Raw genomic sequence first — 21,177 nt, 5'->3', positions numbered from 1 at the left:
ATCTCTGAATCATGCAATAAGTTTTTTAGTTTCATTAATACTTTCTCTGTCACCCAGCATTTAATTTTCACTAATTTCTTTTGTTTCATGTCTGATTCTCGAGTCTTGTTTCTTAAATGTATTAAGGGTTCTTCGTTTTTTTCAAGATTGCATGTCACTTTTTTAAACTAATCTTGATCTTTTTGTTTCGTTTTTACTCTCCTGGATTTGATTTAATGGCTTGCAAGTGTTAAGGTTATGCCTGGTCTTTGTTGCCTTGTATTGGTACAAAGTTGTCATTGCAAAGGTTGTCCCCCCAAAGGTTGTTTTCTTCAAGGTTCTTGGTCTGTGTTTAAAGTAAATGGCGGAGAAAACTAAATCTAAAGCAGTTCCTTGATTCTATGGTGAATCTCAGTCATCTGCATTTTTTTCTTGATGGAAGATTAGTGTCAAAAAAGCTATGACTAATCCAACACGTCTCAGTTCAAAATCATGCAAACCCTCTTTAAATTGGAAATACTCAAAGCTGAAATTCCTCGTCCTAACCATCATTCTCTCAAACTTCCTGAATCCAAAATCAAAACCTTTCTCAAATTTCATCACCATGGACCCAAATTTGGGGGATATGAATTTCCTTGAAGAGCAGCTCATGTCAACAAACCTCAACAACTCTGAATCTGATGAAATTAGACAAACTTTTGTTTATTTTAGTGTTAATCTTGAAGAGGATTTCCGAAGTGGGCCACTAGTGTTGTAGGGAAACTTCTTGCTGCTGATCTTATGAAGCCAGAAATGGAATTCCATCTCAAAAATATTTGGCTGAAAAAAGTAAAGAAAATTCAAATCAGAAACCCAGCTCCAAACCATTTTATCGTCAGATTCACGAACTGGGATCAAGTCAATTGGGTCCTTGAGAATGCTCCTTGGTCTGTAAATGGAAATCTCTTCATGGTCAAACCATACAATTCATTTGTGCATATACAAAAAATGGATTTCAGCACTCAAGAGTTCTGGTTTGATTTCAAGGATTTACCACCAGAACTATTTGTTGAGGAAACAATGAGGAAGTTTGCAAAAATAATGGGTGAAGTCATAGCCCTGGATCCGAAAAATGGAAACCATGTAGATTCAAATGGTATCAGTGCAAACATCAAAATCAATGTGAACACCCCTCTAATTAGAGGTCTCTTAACTGAAAATGGAGCTGGGTACACTCAATGGATCCCTTTCTACTATCAAAAACAACCAGGAAATCTTTGTCCAGCTTGTTTTATCTTAGATCATAACGAAGATGAGTGTGAAAGGAAGGCTAACTTTGTTAGAGCTCTGGATAACAAAGTTCTCTTCAAATTTGGGAAAACCAATTTATCTCTCAAAGATGTCATGGCAATGAATCCAAAGTATGGAGATGGTTCCCCAATAACCACCAACAAAAAGGTGTCCAAGAAGAAAGCTGCAGCTGCAAACAACGTGATCTTTCAAAAGCCATCTGATGGGTATCATGTTACTGCTGTCTTCACTGAAGGAACTGGAAGTCACACTACTGCAAGGGAATGCTCTAGTCAGAGAAAAGGAAAGAGGGTCAGAGAAAATGTTGCAAGAAACCTGAATTTTGACAATCCCATTTTCATGGATGCTGACAGTCAAGCTGAAAATAGTGTGTATCAGAATGATCCTGAAATTCAAGACTTGGATCAAGGGCAAGGGGGGATTGGGATCAGTATTGAAATGCTATGACATAGTACCATCATCAAACAGGGCAAGAAGACCAGGTAACTAATACTTTTAACACTATCCCAATCTTTTTGCAAGCTCATTTATTTTACAAGTTTTCTGGTCTTTATCATCATATCATTTACTATCATAATTACAAGCATATCATTTACCTACATAGTTTTAATCATTTTAAGAGTTCAACTAAAAATCTTAGGAAAATGAAAATTTTAGCTTGGAATTGCCAAGGCATTGGTCAAAAAGATACTAGGGATCATTTGAAACATTGCATTCACAGTAATGACCTTGACATAGTCTTCATTTCAGAAACCAAAACAAACTATAAAGAAACCAACTCATTTATTAGATATTTTGGTTATTCCAATTATTGGTCACAATCATCCATTGGCCTCTCTGGAGGAATTGCTCTACTATGGAATGATGGAATGAGCATACAAATCACAAATGAACAAAAAAACCTAATAGAAGTCATGGTCACAGCTGGTCCTAAAAATTTACAATGGCTACTAACCTGTTTATATGGAAGTACAAAGTACAGAGAAAAGAAAGAACTTTGGGAAGATATCACCGCTAGAAGTCAGAATATACAAGTTCCATGGATGATAATTGGAGACCTAAATATCATCATCAGCAGTCAAGAGAAGATCTCCAAGGCAGAAAAATCTCAATCCAGCATAAACAAATGCATAAAGGAATGGCTTCTTCAAACTGACCTAGTGGAGGTCAAATTCTCAGGCTACCCCTACACATGGAGCAATCACAGGAAAAATGACCAATTGGTGGAGGTAAAGCTAGACAGGGCCATAGCAAATACACAATGGCATGACAACTTCAAAGCATCTACAACATATAGCCTAACATCTTTTGGTTCAGATCACTCACCAATATTACTCCATACTAATCCAGCTGAGAAAGAAAACAAGAGACCATTCAGACTCTTTGAGAACTGGATACATCAAGACTCTTGTAAAGAAGTAATTGCCAAAGCTTGGAAACAACACCAACAAGGATCTGCAGCTTTTCAAACTGTATCAAGACTAAAGAAAACTAAGAAAGATATTCAAAAATGGAACTATGAGGTCTTTGGTAATGTGAATCAACACATCAAGGAGGTAGAGAAGAAGATTCAAGAGGCTCAAGCAAGTCAGAGACACAACAACGGAAATGAACTAAGTAATCTTCATCAAGAACTGAGATTCTGGTACAAAATGGACTCTGATATGAAACATCAAAACTCCAGAGAGAACATTCTGAAGAAGGAGAGCAGAAACACCAAATACTTCCATTCAAAAGCCAACTAAAGAAGAAGAAAAAATCACATTGATTCTCTCAAGGATGATCTAGGAATATGGCACTCGGAGAGAAAGGATATTGAGCCACTTCTCAACAAGCACTTCAGTTCCATCACCACTACTTAAAATCCACAGAAAAATGAAGCATAACAGCAAAAGACAATACTAGTTTAACAAGAGTCTCTGATTTAGAAGAAATCAAGAACACAGTTTTCCAAATAAAACCTTGGGCAGCACCAGGACCAGATAGCTTTCAAGCAGGTTTCTACCAACAATGTTGGAGCATAGTCAGTGAGGATATTACTCAAATGGTTCAACAATTTTTCAAAAATGGATTTCTTCTCAAGGAGCTTAACTACACATTTCAAACACTGATCCCAAAAATTGAGTATCCTCAAAACCCCTCAGATTCCAGACCTATAAGCATGTGAAACATAAACTACAAAATCATCTCAAAGATCCTTGCCAACAGATTAAAATCAATTTTACAAAAAATAGTTTCACCTTTTCAAGCAGCTTATGTCCCAAATAGAAATATCTCAGATAACACAATAATAGCCCATGAAATTGTTGATCACATGAAGAGAAGTAGAAATAAATTTGGTAAGGTGGTTATCAATATGGACATGCCAAAAGCATTTGACAGGATTGAGTGGAAGTTCTTATTGGATATTATGAAACAACTTGGCTACTACAACAAATTGTGTCAAATGATCAGTCAGTGCATTGGAACTACCTCAGTTTCTGTGCTTCTTAATGGTTCATCTTTCCAACCTTTCAATCCTTCAAGAGGCTTAAGGCAAGGTGATCCAATTTCACCATATTTATTCATTCTACACATGGAAGGATTCTCAAGAATGATGTGCATGGCTGAGAGCTTAAGGAAAATACAAGGAATAAAACCAAGTCAACATAGTCCCATCATCAGTCACTTGTTGTTTGTTGATGACTGTCTCCTATTATGCAAAGGTAAATATCAAGACATCAAGAATCTCCTAGACATCATCACTAAATTCAACAATGCCTCTGGACAAGTAGTGAACTTCAACAAATCAAGTGTGTTCTTCAACAAGCATATGCAACCCCAGAGATGTAATCATATCACTAGTATTCTTCAAATAAAGAAAATGGGCTTAAATGAAAAGTACCTTTGTCTTCCATTATTCTTAGGCAAGAACAAGAGAGAAAGCTTCAAACCAATAGAAGAAAAGGTTCAAAACAGGCTAAGCACTTGGCAAGGAAAAATAGTTGATCAAGCTGGTAGATCTACTCAAGTTCAGTCAGTGCTAAGTACCATGGCAAATTACCAAATGGGATGCTTCAAAATGCCAAAGTATGTCACAGACTCAATTGATAGAGTTCAAAGAAGATACTGGTGGAGGAAAGAAAATAAAGAAGGATTGAATCCAATTTCTTGGGGTGCAGTTTGTAAACCCAAAAGAATAGGTGGAATGGGCATTAAAAATACTAAAAAATTCAATGATGCTCTGCTAGCAAAATTTGCCTGGAAAATGATTAGTGACCAAAATTCTCTTTGTGCCAGAATTTTGAGAGCCAAGTACTTCTACAACAAAGATCCTTTTAGTGATAATATTACTTCTCATGGTTCTTGGATATGGAAAAGTATATATAGAGGACTACAGATTGTAAAGAAGTATTACATTTGGAGTGTGGGTGATGGTTCTAGAGTTAAAATCTGGAGACACAATTGGATTGCAGAAATGCATCACTCAAATCTCTCAAATGCAACACAATTCTTTGCCAATAATGATAAAAATCATAGTTTAATTCAGCAAGAGACTCTACAATGGAATCAGCAAAAATTAGATCAAGTTTTCAACAACACAGAGAATAAGAAAATTGAAGAAATTAGAATCTCAGGAAATTCCAGAGACTTTCTCAACTGGAGTCTAACAAGAAATGGAACTTTCACAGTTCAGTCCACCTATAAAGCTCTAATTCAATAAACAAATGGAGACTACATCAACAAAGAAGAACAAAAAATTTGGCTGAAAATCTGGAACTTAAAGCTTCCTTACAAGCTTAACTTATTCCTCTGGAGATGCTTAAAAGATATTCTGCAAACAAGAACTACATTGGGAAGACACACTCAAATGGAAGACTATAGCTGCCCTTTCTGCAAACAACACCCAGAGATAGACATGCACATTCTTCTGCAATGTGATATGGCAAAAGCCATTTGGTTTACTCTACTTCCAGAAGCAATGCACTCCCAGCAACACTTCAACTCTCTGCAAGATTGGATAAAATCCTGGAACCAAGCTCAGAGCATCATCTCCTTCAAAAATGAGAAAAGTATCCTTTTAGCTACAGTCATAATGTGGCAAATTTGGAAATCCAGATGCATTACAGTCTTTGAAAAAAAAGTCTCACACCCTAATAGTATCATAATAAGCATTAGGCAATTCTGCAAATATAACATTTTAGGTAGTGAGACTAACTCTATAAGCAAAAATAACAGCAACAAAACTAAGGAAAAATGGAAGAAACCACCTGAAAAATGGTGGAAATTAAATTTTGATGTTGTTTTTGATAATGATACAAACACCTGTGGTATTGAACTAATCTTAAGAGATTGTGCAGGGAGATTCGTGGAGGCAATGGTGAAAGCTACAAAGGCTAGAGATGCAGAGCAGGGAGAAGGTTTAGCTCTGCTAGAAGCTGTAGAATGGTTCAGAAGTAGAAGTTGGAGGAATATCATCATTGAAGGAGATTGTAATACTGTTATTGAAGCTGTGACTTCAAATTTTGGCAACTCCTCTTGGCAGGATCATAATCTTCTTTCGGATATTAGTAGGATAATAGAATCTAGTAGTAATATCAAATGTACTTTCGTTCCTAGGACTGGTAGTGAAGCGGCTGATGGACTAGCCAAATATGCCAAAAGATATGAATGTAACCAAGTGTGGTCTGATAACCCACCAAGATGTATCCACTCAATTCTTGAGTTGGACAACTCTATGTAACTGTTTACTTTGAGTAATGAATTTTCTTTTATGATTAAAAAAAAATCAGCTAAGTTGGGTCTATTTATTCTTATATATATATATTTTTTTTTTCTTCCCTCTTTTGATTTTGGCATATCTAATGTTAAATCTCTGGTGAAAATTAATTTGGTATGTCTTCCCATGATCTGTTCTATATCTATGTATCCCATAATCAATTAGTTAAACCCGTGGTGAAAATTAAATTTTATCTGTAAAAGCTACGTCTGTGCATCCTATACCAGTCGATTTGAATTTCATAATAATATAATATGCTTATGTTTGTGATGGGATCGATTGTGTTTATGTGATAATAGTGCGCCACTTGGAATCATCCGGGAAAAGAGGAGGAGAAGGAAAAAAAAAACTACATCCCAGACGATCCCAATTAATCTCTGACTCTTTCTTTTTTTTTAATAAGAAAATAGGGAAACCCCGAAGATTACATGTGTTGGTGCTCATTTCCATAACCATCATTAGGTAGGTAATTCAAGTAATAAAAAAAGGAATTACTGAACCATGTGTTCGTTGAACATTCCTCTAGACCTACTGCCGCCAGACTTCTGGATATAGAGTTTTCAGAAGTTGGAATTAAGTTAAGGGCTCGTATCCCCTTCATACAAACATGAAAATTTAGACTGTTTCCGTCCTGCAACCTTGTAGAGCTTTTCGTTATGTTGTTCACCAGTTTCCTTGTAGCTTCAAGGACTTTCATGTTGTCACTCTCAATTTGTACCATCTAGAGATGCAAATCGCGTATCCACTTGATCGTCAATGAAGCCGCTTTTTCCTCTAACTCTTCTCAATTGACTCCTGCGGTATTAACGCACCTGGCCCCGGAGTAAGTACATGTATGATTAGAACAGGTTAAAGCAATTGCAGAATTTTTATTATCAAGATCCCATACAACATCTACATTTATTTTCATGGACATAAAAGGAGGGTTTAACATACAATCACACATGGCAATCTTTATCTCTTCCTCCCTATTTGGCAACAACCTACTTCTAATGTTATCCTTAACTAAAGAGTTGATAGTGTACTTAGTGTTTTCTACATTTGTTTTGATTTTCCTAAACACTAGATTACATCTAGCTTTCCAAATGGCCCATGGAATGGTAGCCATTGTTTCTGGCCAGTTGAGTAGCTCTCTTTCCTTGATGTCATTTCTAGTAAACCAATTCCTAATCCATCCAAGGATATGCACCTGATTATTCAAAACAAACTCAATGTTAAAACCAATGCTATTAAAAACACTCAAAGTGAAAATCACATTTTAGAAAGATATGAGTTAGAGTTTCTTCTTGTTGTCCACACAGAGGACAAGACTTGTTTATGGCTGGTACGATTCTCGCCATCCTCTCATTGAGGGAGAGGATATCGTGGACACATTTCCAAAGGAATGTTTTAACCCTTGGCATTTTGTTGAGCCTCCAAATATTTTTCCAAAAACCACCATCCTGTTGTTGTTCTTGGTGCCCACTAGTCACGATCTGTTTATATAAAGACTTGGTAGTGAACTTGCCATTGGCTTCTAGGTTCCATACCAATTTGTTTGCACTCCCCTTGTTGATCTTAACTTCTCTAACTATTTCCATTACCTCTCTCTGAAAACAGGCTTACAACTAATTTGTATTTCATTTCAAACTTTCACCTGTACCTTCAATTAGCTCAGCAACGAATATGAGATTATTGCTATGTTGATTTAGTGGTTGCAAATTACCCACTATCTCTGGACACCACAAGTCCTCCCAGATTCTGATGTTATTCCCGTTTCCAACCCTCTAAAAAGAGTTATTTCTGATTCTCGACATTTCTTTATTGATGTTCTTCCAACCCCATGAAGCTGAGTCAGGGCACATCTTTTCACTGTTTAAAAGGATATGGTCCTGGTAGTACTTGTGTATCATTACTTGAGCCAACAGAGTATCCGGATCCTGCAAAAGTCTCCAAGTTATTTTTGCTAGCATAACACTGTTGAAACTCTGCATATTCAAGAGACCCAACCCCCCAACTCCTTTAGTATACAAACGTCACTCCAAGCTTTTAGGTATACTCCTATGGATATTGAAATATCTTTCCCCCAAAAGAAATCACGTTGGATCTTGTTAATTTTCTTAGTAACCGCAACAGGAATTCTAAAGCAATTCATTTGGTACATAAGAATAGTAGTAGTACAAGTATGAATTAAAGTAGACTTGGCAGCAGGCGACAAATTTATATTCCAGTTTTGAATTTTTATTTTTCAACCCTAACGACAACATTTTGAAAAGAATTCACCTTAGAAGTATGTGTAAAAAGTGGTGTGCCTAAGTACTTGTCATTCAAACCTATCCTACTAACTCCCAAAATGTTTCTAAGACTGTCAATATTGTTCTGGTGGGAGTTTGTACTAAAAAAATTCCAGACTTCTTCAAATTTATCAACTGACCTGAAGCATTATTAAAATCGGTAATTTTTTTTAGGATGTTCTCACCTTCAGAATTATTGGCTGACGAGAAAAGTAACAAGTCGTCAGCAAACAACAGCGGGAAATGAGTGGTGCATTGTTCCCAACTTGTATCCCATGGATAAGGTTAGACTCCTCGGCCTGAGCTATAGAACGAGATAACACTTCCATACATATTATCAAAACGTAGGGAGATAAAGGATTTCCCTGCCTTACGCCTCTAGAAGGAATAAACTGATTTCCCGACACACCATTTACCAGCACCGAAGAAGAATAAACAATTCCGATACATTGGTTAACAAGCTGACACCATTGTTCACTAAAACCAAACTTTCTCATGACATTCAACAATTAATCTCTGACTCGAAGAATGGTAAAAGGTAAGGTATTGTTGCAATTTTGTTGTATACCCACCCTCGAGTTGGATTTACCTTTCCACTCAATCTCGGAGTTGAACAAAATGCGGCCCTGGTTAACGCTGTCAAAGGGAAATCATATTTACAACCCGGTCTAGCCAACCTGGTTCAAGTAAACCAGGTCCAGCCAACCCGGTTCAGGTCAACCAGGTCAAGCCAACCCGGTCCAAGTCATCCCGATCAATCCAACCCCGTACGGCCTGGTTCGGTCCGATCCCAGTCTCTAATTTCCAGTTCCAGGGTGTGCGCGACCAACGCATTCTGGTTATGTGTATATACAACGGGAACCAAAGTTTGAGGTATGTAACATAACATAGAATGTTTGTTGGGCTTATTTACTTGTTTTTAGAATTAGAACATGCGTAGTTCTGGTTTTTTTTTTAAGATAAGTTCATATTATACAAACGGTCAACTTAAACTGTGATTGTTGATCTCAACCATTAAGAATTTTGGTTTTATTGTTATTTTGTTCTCTTGAATATGATATTATCCATAGTCGGATGATTTTTTGTTTCTTTAATTGGTTGTATCAACTCAATTCCAATGTATTTATTTGGGGCTTAGAAGTATTTGAGCACCATTATTGGATACTTGATATTGTTCCCCAAATTTGAATATTCTGTGTGATGTAATCCATTTGCTGGCATAACGAAATTTATCCAGAGGGACATATGTATTATGAGACAAAGATGTACTTTTGTCTTCGGTAGTAATAACACTAACACACAAGTATCAACCGATATGGGATCGGCTAAAATGTAATTATAGCTCCCATCATAAATGAAAGAGTTGGAAATGGACCTTTTCATAGATGTTGGTATATACAATGTAATGTGTGTATCATAGTAGCAACCAATTTTCACATCAACTTTAATGGCAACAAGAACTTTGTCGGGCCAATTGACTATCTTATTGAGTTGAACTAGATCCAATATCTGCACTTATGGAATGAAAACACGAGACATAAATTCTCTAAAGCACTTGAGATATATTGGGTGACACATAATATATATTCACTCTAAAGTACTTGAGTTGAATCCCACTTTTATTACGTAATAAGGCCACACCACTTATTAAAACTCTCCAGATCCAAGTGTTTAACTCATAGTTGTTTTTCTTCCACTAGCTTAAGGAATTTAAACTAGCGGTTGAACTATTTCCTTATAATGTGACTACGAGGATTGGATCATCGAGCGAAGTACTACTCAAAATTTGCTTTCAAGATAGAACAAATACGTCAAAAAATCTCTACATGTACCAAGAGATAATCACACCTTGTTAAATTCTACAAAAACTCATGCAAATGGATATCATGTGGAACTTCACAATGATGAGAATGTAATTGATTGCATCTTTTATAGCCTCTAATATATTTGGAAGGAAATATATTTTAGAGAAACTAATGAGTTAATCTAGTGAAATGTAAATCACTGTAGTATTTGGATTATTGAATCCATACTGACTCCGACGATGAAATGTTGGGAATTGACTCATACAGGATTTTGGCATAGCCATAAAGCAACTTTGGTTATGACATGATGAGTGTTTTGAAAGAACTCGTACAAACGTCACTTTATTTGAGTGAAAGAAAACGGGAAAAAGATTGACAGAATGCGAAGTAACAACATATCTCTCAATAAGTGTTTTCTAAAGTACCAGATGCACAACCCCCTCCTCCCTCCTATTATGCTTTTAAGTAAGAGAGCATATCACTCATTTTACAAAGTCTTCAGTAAAACAGGATCGAGACCATCCTAAGATGCAAATGGTAAACAATCCATATTACAAAGATAACACGGTGAAATTTAGAAAAATATTCATGCAGAATGCAGACCACTATAATGACTTATGGCTCTGGTGAATGTTTTGACATTTTGGACTAGTTATAGTTCCCAAGAAAATTGCGTTTAAAAACTCCTAGCACATATTACACAATACAAAGTGCAAAGGCTCACCACCCTTATTAATGCTAGAGAATTTACATCAAAAGGACTTGATGAATATTGCATGTTTAATAGGATCAATATAGAGCATATTATACCGAATGGTCTCGCAGAGGCTACCATCAAAGGTTACAAATGGTGCCTAAGGAATATATTATGCGTACCACCCTATCTTTTATTGCTTTGGGTATATGCAATATTACACGTGTCTTACTTAATTCGTTTTTAGAACCCAATATCAGTCAACCTTTTCTGCATGCCAGTTGGTAACTGGATTTAAGCATGACATTCGTGTTCTTACGCCTTTTTGGTTGCACTATATATGGGCCATTACGGCGCCACATCATACTATGATGGTTATTCAAAATTGTTAAGTAATTATCTTGGAAATGATTTCCCAAAAATTATCCGCATTTTAAAACTTTTGGCAAGAGATCTCTTACCGCCAGATTTACGGGTTATCACTTTAATGAGACAGTCTTCCCATCGTTAGGGGGGGATAAGAAAAAGTATTTTCTAAGGGAACGACATGATTTGTCGTGGTATGTTCCCATTGTGTCTCATATTGATTCTTGTACTCCACAAATGTAAATGTGAAGTGATAAAGAAAATTTTATTTTCAGAATGTGCATTGATGTTGCTAAAGTGATGAGATCACACATACCCGCTGCAAACCTACCTGCAAAGTTACAAATCCTCAATACGAGATATACACCATAGACTAAGGTGTTGCAACTACACTCAATGGAAGTTTGGTTGATGCCATGGCTCCAAAAAGAAAGTTGGAGAGACCACTTGGTTCGATCAATCCTCACGTAGAAAGGAAGTAGGTGAGTAAGGCACAACTTATTTATATCATCAGAAATCATCTCATACGATTGTCTTTAAATATGTCCATGAATCAAACTGGTGGACGCTCTGAAGTTGTAAATGATTCTAGAGAACAATGAAACCCTGACGGATTATGAGAATGCATATGAGTCAATGGAAGGATCATGTGTGCACAATGATGATATAATCCATAAATAGTTGCTCCAGAAGTAGAGCACAATGAGATCGAACCATGCTTTATTTTGATTAATTTCAAATAAATAGCATATTTGGCGTATGCAATTCAGGCAGAACTTAGTTCTTTGACAGATATACGGGTATTTGGTATGGTAGTGCTAACCAACCTAGTGTAACGCCTGTGGGACATATGTGGTTATTTGTCATAAAGTGTGGTGAGAAGAATGAGGTCTTAAAGTACAAAGAATCACCTTGTGGCGCGAGGTTTCTCACAAACCCCTGGATAGTTTACTCTTTTGAACATCATAATGTTCAGTTAATTAGTTTGCTTGGTAGTTTCAAAAGAAATTGAAACATAGTAGATGTGGTCATATCTCTGGAGATTTAGACTCAAAGATATTTTCAAAAGTGCATGATGGCCTTTTTCTTCCCAAGTCGAATGACTCTAAACCACGGAGTGTGTTTGCAGTTAAACTGGAACACTCACTTATTGATTTAAACAATCAGGAGGATGTGGTATACCCACCTAAGTGACTATTTGATTGGTAAGGGATAAACAAGTACGGTTTTGTGCCATGCATATTAAATAAGTTTCTGATTCAGAACTATAGATATATATGTCAGCGGTATGGACATGATAAGTGCTCTTAATGGAATAAGAGATTTTACAAGATATTTAAAATCTGAATTTGAGATGAAAATCCAGGGAAATATCGATCTTATCTATGTTCTGAACTAGAAGACCGAGTTTTTGGTATATTATTCCACCAGTTTGTATATGTCCATTGTCAGGAAATTTAACAAGGACATGCATCCTGCTAGCACTCCCATGATTAGTCGAGTTTCAAATGTACATAAATGACCAATTCGTCTAAAGGAAGATGACGAAGTTGCGTCGGGAGATGAACTTTCCTTATCTAAGTATAATAGACGCATTATTGTACTTAGCATAATGTACTCGACCAAATGTTACATCCTCAGTGAACTTGTTAGCTAGATATAGCTCAGCGCCAACCAACGTCATTGGAATGGTATAGTGAATGCAATCATGTGCTTAAAAGTAACCATTGACATAAATTTGTTTTATCCATGCAAATACATAAAAAGGAATGCTAACGATAGTGCAAGGCAAAGGTTGTTGATTATAAAGGAACAATAATCTTTTCTCCAACGAAAGTAATCAGGGGGAGATGCCGAAATCATGGGGAGGATTCAAGCATATGATGTCGACATAATTTACTTCGAAATTGAAGCTGTGTTGTACTCTTTTTCCTTCGATCGAGAACAGTTTTTCCCATAGGGTTTCGTTGCTCGGCAAGGTTTTTAATGAAACAACAACAAACACCGGGAAATAATTTTCCAACTAAGGCTATTGTCTTTCCCACAAGGATTTTCTGACTTCAGATTTATAAATCTAGCAACTAGTCAACTTCAACGGAATAAAGTGATCATCTGCAACAGATCACCTTTACTTGCATCTGTCACGTTGTACTCTTTTTCCTTCGTCAAAGTTTTATCCCACTGGGTTTTCCTTGTCAAGGTTTTAATGAGGCAACATGTTTGAGTCCAACTATGTTATAAGCTTGCTTAATATTGTACTTTTTTTTTTAATTCAGGTTTTGTCCCCCTGGGTTTTTCTGACAAAGTTTTAACGAGACAATTAACTTAGACTAGTCGGTCCTTGAAGATCGTATAACATGTGGAGTACATGTAAAATACGAGATAACATGTGAAGTACTACATGTGAAGATCTGTACCAAGGTTTTGTCCCACTAGGTGTTTCCTTGTCAAAGTTTTAATGAGGCAATTGATTTCGTCACAAGTCATTAGGAGAGGACGATATTTGAAGAACTACATTCGAAGCACTATATGTGAAGCACTGCGTATGAAGTTCTATTGGACCGCACAAGGGGGAGTGTTGTAGGGCCTATGGCCCATAGATGTGCGGCTAGGGCTGGCAACGGATAAATATCCGTCGGATATTGGAAGTACCGATAAGGTTAAGGTTAAGTATTATCGGATATCCGGTATCCGATAATATCCGGCGGATATCAAAAATTCCATATCGATAAGGTTAAGGATAAGCTATCGGATATCGGACATTTATCCGATAAAATTCGATAACTAAGGAGGGTTTCTATCGGAGTTGACATAATTCACAAACCCTCATTGTTATTCCTTGATGAACCCACATCAGGTCTTGACTTTACCAGTGCTTACAGTGTAGTCGAAAAGGTGAAAGACATTGCTCGAGGTAGAAGTATTGTTCTTATGACTATCCATCAACCCTCTTTCAGAATTCAGATGCTCCTAGACCGGATTACTTTTCTCGCAAGGTAATCATAAATGCTCAGCAATTTAAAGTTGCAACCAATACTGGGTTTTCTTGAACTACAGCTATAAGAACATGATTTTGCGTTTATATGTACTTGCAGGGGTAGGCTGGTGTATATGGGAAGCCCAACTACCTCTCTGGAATCGGCAGGCCAGTTCCTGACAGTGAGAACAGTATGGAGTATCTCCTGGATGTGATCAAAGAGTATGATGAATCCACAATTGGGCTAGATCCTCTCATTTTCTACCAAAGTGAAGGAATGGAACCTGATCAAGTCACAGCGACTCCAAGGCTAGCTTATCAGTTTTATGAATATGAATATTAACTTTCTTATCGGATATCGGATATTAACCTAACGGAAGCAGCCTATTCCGATACCGATATCGTTAAGAGGAAATATCCGACAGAATATCCGATTCCGATATCCGATATGTCGGATTAAATCCTATAGGATGTCGGATTTCGGAAATGGATATCGGATATCGGTTATCCGTTGCCAGCCCTATGTGCGGCCCAACTAGGTAGTTAAGATTTTCCCATGGTTGTATATAAAGCATACTCTGCTATGTAATATGGCTACTGCCTATCAATACAATCCCTCTTGTCGTTTCTCATACTTTGGTCTTCTCTCTATTTTTCCTTAAAGAAATATCACTTTTTTATGAAATGAATGAGTGTCATTCTAACCTCTTAGGATGAGTCTAATGGAGAAACTATGTAGGATGAAAGCGATAGAAAACCGTGGTCTAAAACTAAATAAATTGAAATGCCCGTTCTCTCTCCTCAAAAGCAGGGGATGTGGGAGGGGATTTAGAAAGGGAGGATTCTCTCCAGAAAAAAGTGAAAAACGAGGAAAGGATCCTCGCTTTTAGAAGTCCAACGAGGTCACAATTCTCGTTTTCCTTGAGCGAGGTCCTAATCCTCACTGGGAACTTAAAGCGAGTAAACAAACCTTGTTGTATATAAATACTTGTTTGACCTTTTTAGTCCTACACCCCAATTACACCCTACGACATAATTCACACTCTTACATTCTAATTCATGCTCTCTTTTTAAAGCTTGGTACTATGGTCGAGAATTAATGGTTCACCACGGGGAATCAATGTCACCAATCTTAACAAGGACGTAAGTGTTTTTATTAATTTCAGAGAGCGACAATGATGGTACATGTATCAATTACAAAATTCTAAACGTAGCTCGTTCTGGAACATAATAATCTTTGTTGTTATAAAAAAAAACATGAGAGACAACGTCGAATGGGAAGTGTTATTTTTAGTGAATTCAGATTAGTTATAATTTATTTCATCAATTTCAAATTACGACACAAGATAGTACATTGATCCAATATAACCACCAATTCTAAGCTTAAGTCACTTTCGCAAACACCGCGGATGCACTGAGCACGTGGAACAAGTGTTTAAACCGATAGGTGTCCCTGCCGGACGAGTGGTGTCTCTGAGGGTTTACAAGAGGTACACCCACAAAACCATTAAAGCCAGTGCAGTTACGTTACTATCCGTGCCTAAACAACCTTCTTGGATTATACTCATCCAATACGTCCTTCATAAGCACGTAGGATTCATAAAACCTGAAATGGTGTCCATGCTTTTCATGTAAATATGTTTTCGTTGTTTTTTCCTATATGAAGTGAACAAATAATCAAATAAGTATGTCATAAAAAAGGTTCTTTTAGAAAAACAACTATTAAAAACTAAAATTACTTACGATGTCCATATTCGTTGTGATGAATGGCGGTGGAATTTCTTTGAATAACGTAGCTTAGATAATAATATACATTTTCACATCTCTTTTTATACTTCCTGAAAAATCGGGGGTACAACAACCACACCCAATATTTCGATTAGCAATCTGTATGGACTAACTCCAATATACTTTCAAGAGAATCAACTAGACTCAATCTTAATAAAGTATATCAAAGAGTTATATATCTCTTCCTCGATTCAATTCTTACTCAAGAAAATAGAAATCTGCGAGTCTAATTGAATACAAGAGAAATCACTTGAACGGTACCAAAGACAAATGTTCAAGTATCAATCAATGTAAATCAACAACTAAAGGTTATATATTCTAATTGATTGATTCAAACGCACAACCTGTGATATTTCAATTATATAACAAAATATAATGCGAAAAAGAAATAACACAGACACCAAAAATTTTGTTAACAAGGAAACCGCAAATATATAAAAACCCCGGGACCTAGTCCAGATTGAACACACACTGTATTAAGCCGTTACAGACACTAGCCTACTACAAACTAACTTCGGTCTGGACTGTAGTTGAACCCCAATCAACCTCACACTGATCCAAGGTACAATTATGCTCCTACGTCTATGATCCCAGCAGGATACTACGCACTTAATTCCCTTATCTGATCTCACCCACAACTAAGAGTTGCTACGACCCAAATTCGAAGACTTTAACAAACAAATCTGTATCACACATAAAAGTCTATGGTAATAGGTAAATCTGTCTCCCATAAAATATCTACAAGTTTTGTTCCGTCTTTTGATAAATTAAGGTGAACAAGAACCAATTGATAAACCAGACTTATATTCCCGAAGAACAGCTCAGTATTATCAATCACCTCACAATAATCTTAATCGACGCGGCGAAAGAAGATATCGCGGAATCACAAACAATGAGACAAAGATGTTTGTGATTACTTTTATATCTTTCCTATCGGAGATATCAATCTCAAGCCAATCGTTACGATTTTACTCAACACGATAGAATCAGCAAGATCATATCACACGACTACAAGAAAGTAGTATCGGTTTGGCTTCACAATCCCAATGAAGTCTTCAAGTCGTTAACCTACAGGGTTTCGAAGAAACCTAAGGTTAAAGGATAATCGACTCTAGCTAATACAACTAGTATCACACAGGAGGTGTGGGGATTAGGTTTCTCAGTTGCTAGAGTTCTCCCTTATATAATCTTTCAAATCAGGGTTTGCAATCAATGTTAACTTAGTAACAAAGCATTCAATATTCACCGTTAGATGAAAACCTGATTATATTCAAGCTAATATCTTTCAACCGTTAGATCGAAAACTTAGCTTGTTACACACAAATGAAATGCACGTTTTAGGTTTGTGTAACCGTACCCAAACATGTACATTCGTTGGTTCAATAGTAGTTAACCAAATGGTTAGCCATATGAGCACTTTCATATCAACCATATTCTTCTTCACCATAACTAGTTCAAATGACTCAAATGAACTAGTTAGAGAGTTGTTAAATTGCTTAGATCTTATAAAAGTATATAAGACACAATCGAAGCAAAAATGATCTGATTCACTCGAATCGATTCATGAACTTTGTATCCACGGTTTGCAAACTTGCATTCCTTAGTTTATATAAGTATAAGTTCACGAATAATCGTTTTTAGAAATAACCAACTTAAGTTCGTGGACTGAGTTCGGGTACTTAAGTACCCGGAATAAGTTTGTAAACAAGTTCACAAACTCCAGCAGATTTTCTGGGGACGAGAACCTCCGACAGTTCGCGGACTCTGTTCCGGTTTTCCTGATCAACAAAGTACGCATACTTTGGTTCAAAGAATAAGGACTTATACATATGTATGTGTTACCACACAATGCTTATATCCAAAAATGGTTATATATTCTAAACTCTCATTTCAATCATTGAAACATTCTTAGAGGACGTTATATAAGTGTTTCACAAACCATTTTTCGTCAAAGCCATTTTCAAGTGATTGAAACTTAACATGACTTTTGTCACTAGGTAAAGATGAACTTGGATAAATCGAAAGCTCACCAATACATATATCGAGAAATAGATAGGCGAGATAAACTCGACTCAAAATAGCAAATGTGTACAATCAAAGTCTATATAGCAAAACGACTTTTGTCTCAAAATAGAAGATAGAGTAGATATACTTTTGAGTGATAGATAAGTTCAAGTCTCCATATACCTTTTAGTCGATGAAGTTCCACCAGTTCCTTGAGTAGTTCTTCGTCTAGTATGATGATCGCCATGGAGTTCTTGAGCTCAACTACACTTTCTATCCTAGTCCGAGACTTAGCTATAGTAGACAAGAAATCAAGAATTATAGTTTTGATTACTAAAATTGAAAAACATGCTTGAGATAGCAACGCATGCGAGTTCGACCGAGCAGTGCTCTAACACTTCCAGCCAGGTTTCTTATAGCTTGCTTTGATCTATGGTTGGGATTCAGAAAGTTTTCTACAAAATGATTATGGATCTGTTCCCAAAAATTTTGTGGGGGCATTTCAGCTCCTTCTATAACCAAAACTATCATTATTCTAACCCTTGAAGCTATGATTCATGTATTTTCCTGAATGGTAAATCTATCATCCATATTGGGAAAATTCAAATCAAAGAATTGATGTGAGATGTTCACGGTTAGGTTGTGTAACTATCGGTACAAGGGATTCTATTTATAGGAAAAACGAATGCATGTGTTGTCCATTCCAGTCACTCTTCACAGATAAGTAATCTCATTCATTGTTATTTTTGTTAAAGATGCAACATGTCTTCCCACTAGGCAAGTGTCATCGACAAGTTGAAGCCACTATTACAAAAGTATTAAAGGAAATAAAAGGGAAATAAATATCATCCCATCTACGACAATAACCAATGATATACCATCAATTTATTTTTACTTTTTTGTATTCGCACATTGATTGATTTTTCAAAAAAAATAAATAAGGTAGGGTGCATGATACAATTTAAAGCTAAGTCATTTTCGAATGACCTGCGGTTACACTTAGCACGTGTAACAAGCCTTTAAACCGGTAGGTGTCCTTAGTGGCTGAGTGGTGTCTCGGGAGGGTTTACAATAGGTATACCCACAAAATTATTAAATCCGATGCAGTCGTTAGTATATGTGCTTAAACAACCTCCTTGGATTGTACTCATCCAAGGCGTCCTTCATTAGGACATATCATTAATAAAACCTGAAATAACTTCCATGCTTTTCATGGAAATATGCTTTCGTCATTGTTTCCTACATGAAGTGAACAAGTAATCAAATAAGTATGTCATAAAAACAAATTCTTATAGAAAAACAAGTATTAAAAACTAAAATTACTTACGATATTCATATCGGTTGTGATGAATGCCGGTGGAATGTCTCTGAATAGCGTAGGTTGGATGATAACATACGTTTTTACCTCTCTTTTTATACTTCCAAACCCGTACCTTGCTTTGATCTATGGTTGGGATTCAGAAAGCTTTCTGCGAAATGGTTATGGACCTGTTCCTAAAAGTTTTGTGGGGGTATTTGATTAATGATTTTTTTGTGGGTTGTTGTAGTAATGAGGTTCAAACTCTCGGACTTGTGAAGATTAAATTTAAAGATTTGATAAAATTATATACAAAAATATTAACAAAGTGGGCGCGAGGTAACCAAGACACTAGATTCCACTATTATGCAAAATTGAATGATAAATATTTCAAAACTCTATTCAATTCTTAAGTCCTCTTTTATCTTTAATTCACTATCAATCATACTGATTCTCAAACATTATTTGTAAACCTTAAGCATAGATTATCAAGATATTAAACCAAGCATAACCTATCAAACTGAATAACAAATAATTAAGACAATCATTCAAATAATTTAAAACTCTGCAAAAGCAGCGATTAGGTGAATTATATAATTAAATGAAATAGTTACCCATTTATGTTGCGTGAATAGCTTCCTCCATTGCCTTGGTTACGAGGGATTTAGCTCATCATAGTAAAAATGCTCTCAAAATAATTTATTATGGCTCAAAAATGGTTTACAAATGATGAGAATATGAGAAATACAATAAAACCAGAGACCTACGACCCTCAGTGACAAAATAAGGGAAATAAATATCACCCCATCTCAGACAATTACCAATGGGACATACCATGAATTTATTACTTTTCCAGATTCGCACATTGATTAAATTTTTTTTTTTATAAAAGATAGCGTACATGATACAACTTAAAGCTATGTCATTTTCAATGACCCGCGGTTACACTTAACACGTGTACACCCACAAAACATACTAGTGTCTAATATGGTGCTAATCTAGACCCCGGACAGCAAGACCACACTCTTATGGGATCACCTGTACATAAAGAATCACGTTAAAATTAGGTATAACCATATTTGATTCTCCAAACAAACAAATTACAAGTGATTCAATTTTGGAAACAAACCTTCTCGATGTTGGGTAGGGTGATATTTATACAAAAGTCTGTCTTTCCCGGAACTTTCTTCAAAACTAATACTTCTCTCACCCTGATTTTCTTTCCATACTCATCATGGTCCACCACTCACCCGTGACAACTAGCATTCATACTTCCACTAGGATCCTGTAACAAAAAAGAAATACAAACAATATGTATTGCCACATATTACGACCTCAAAATTGGACTGACTAACCAAATGGATAACCAAACAGAAGTAAAATATCACCTTCCCCCTCAACAAAAATCTACCAAGAGGCTCGGCTTTATGCTCCTCCACCAATACAACCAAATGGTCGATTCTTTGACGTGCTGGTTTTATTGATCCTAAGGGGGTTCTTCCCTCTGCGTAAAATTGTTGTGCAAGAAACCAAGGGTTACTTTGGAATTAGATATCGTTACCAAATTCGGTTTTATCCCTTGATAATTGTCGGAGAACTTATGTAGATACATTTTCCTCTCCCACAACTCTCCTCCTACATTTTAGATCTTCTAAATCCCGATGTTCTCCCGCAGGTCCAATAATTTTTTGTCGGTTACTTGAGGCATCACAGGAGATAGACAGAAAACTCTTCGATTGTTTCACCATCAGACATGGTATGATATAGACAATGACCGATTTATTCGGTACTCATTCGGGTTGTAGTGCTCACTAACGAAGGACGTGCTAGAAATGGATTGTACGAAACTTTGTACATTCACATTGGAGTAACTATCTAATACCGCATCTAACTCGTCTTCATTAAAAGTTTCCCTCCATCCGCAATATTAACACTCCCTTTTAAA

Source organism: Papaver somniferum, chromosome 2 (assembly GCF_003573695.1).
Source record: "Papaver somniferum cultivar HN1 chromosome 2, ASM357369v1, whole genome shotgun sequence".
In the NCBI taxonomy this organism is placed as follows: domain Eukaryota; kingdom Viridiplantae; phylum Streptophyta; class Magnoliopsida; order Ranunculales; family Papaveraceae; genus Papaver; species Papaver somniferum.
The sequence above is the reverse complement of the archived record's forward strand: the minus strand, read 5'-3'. Positions refer to the sequence as shown.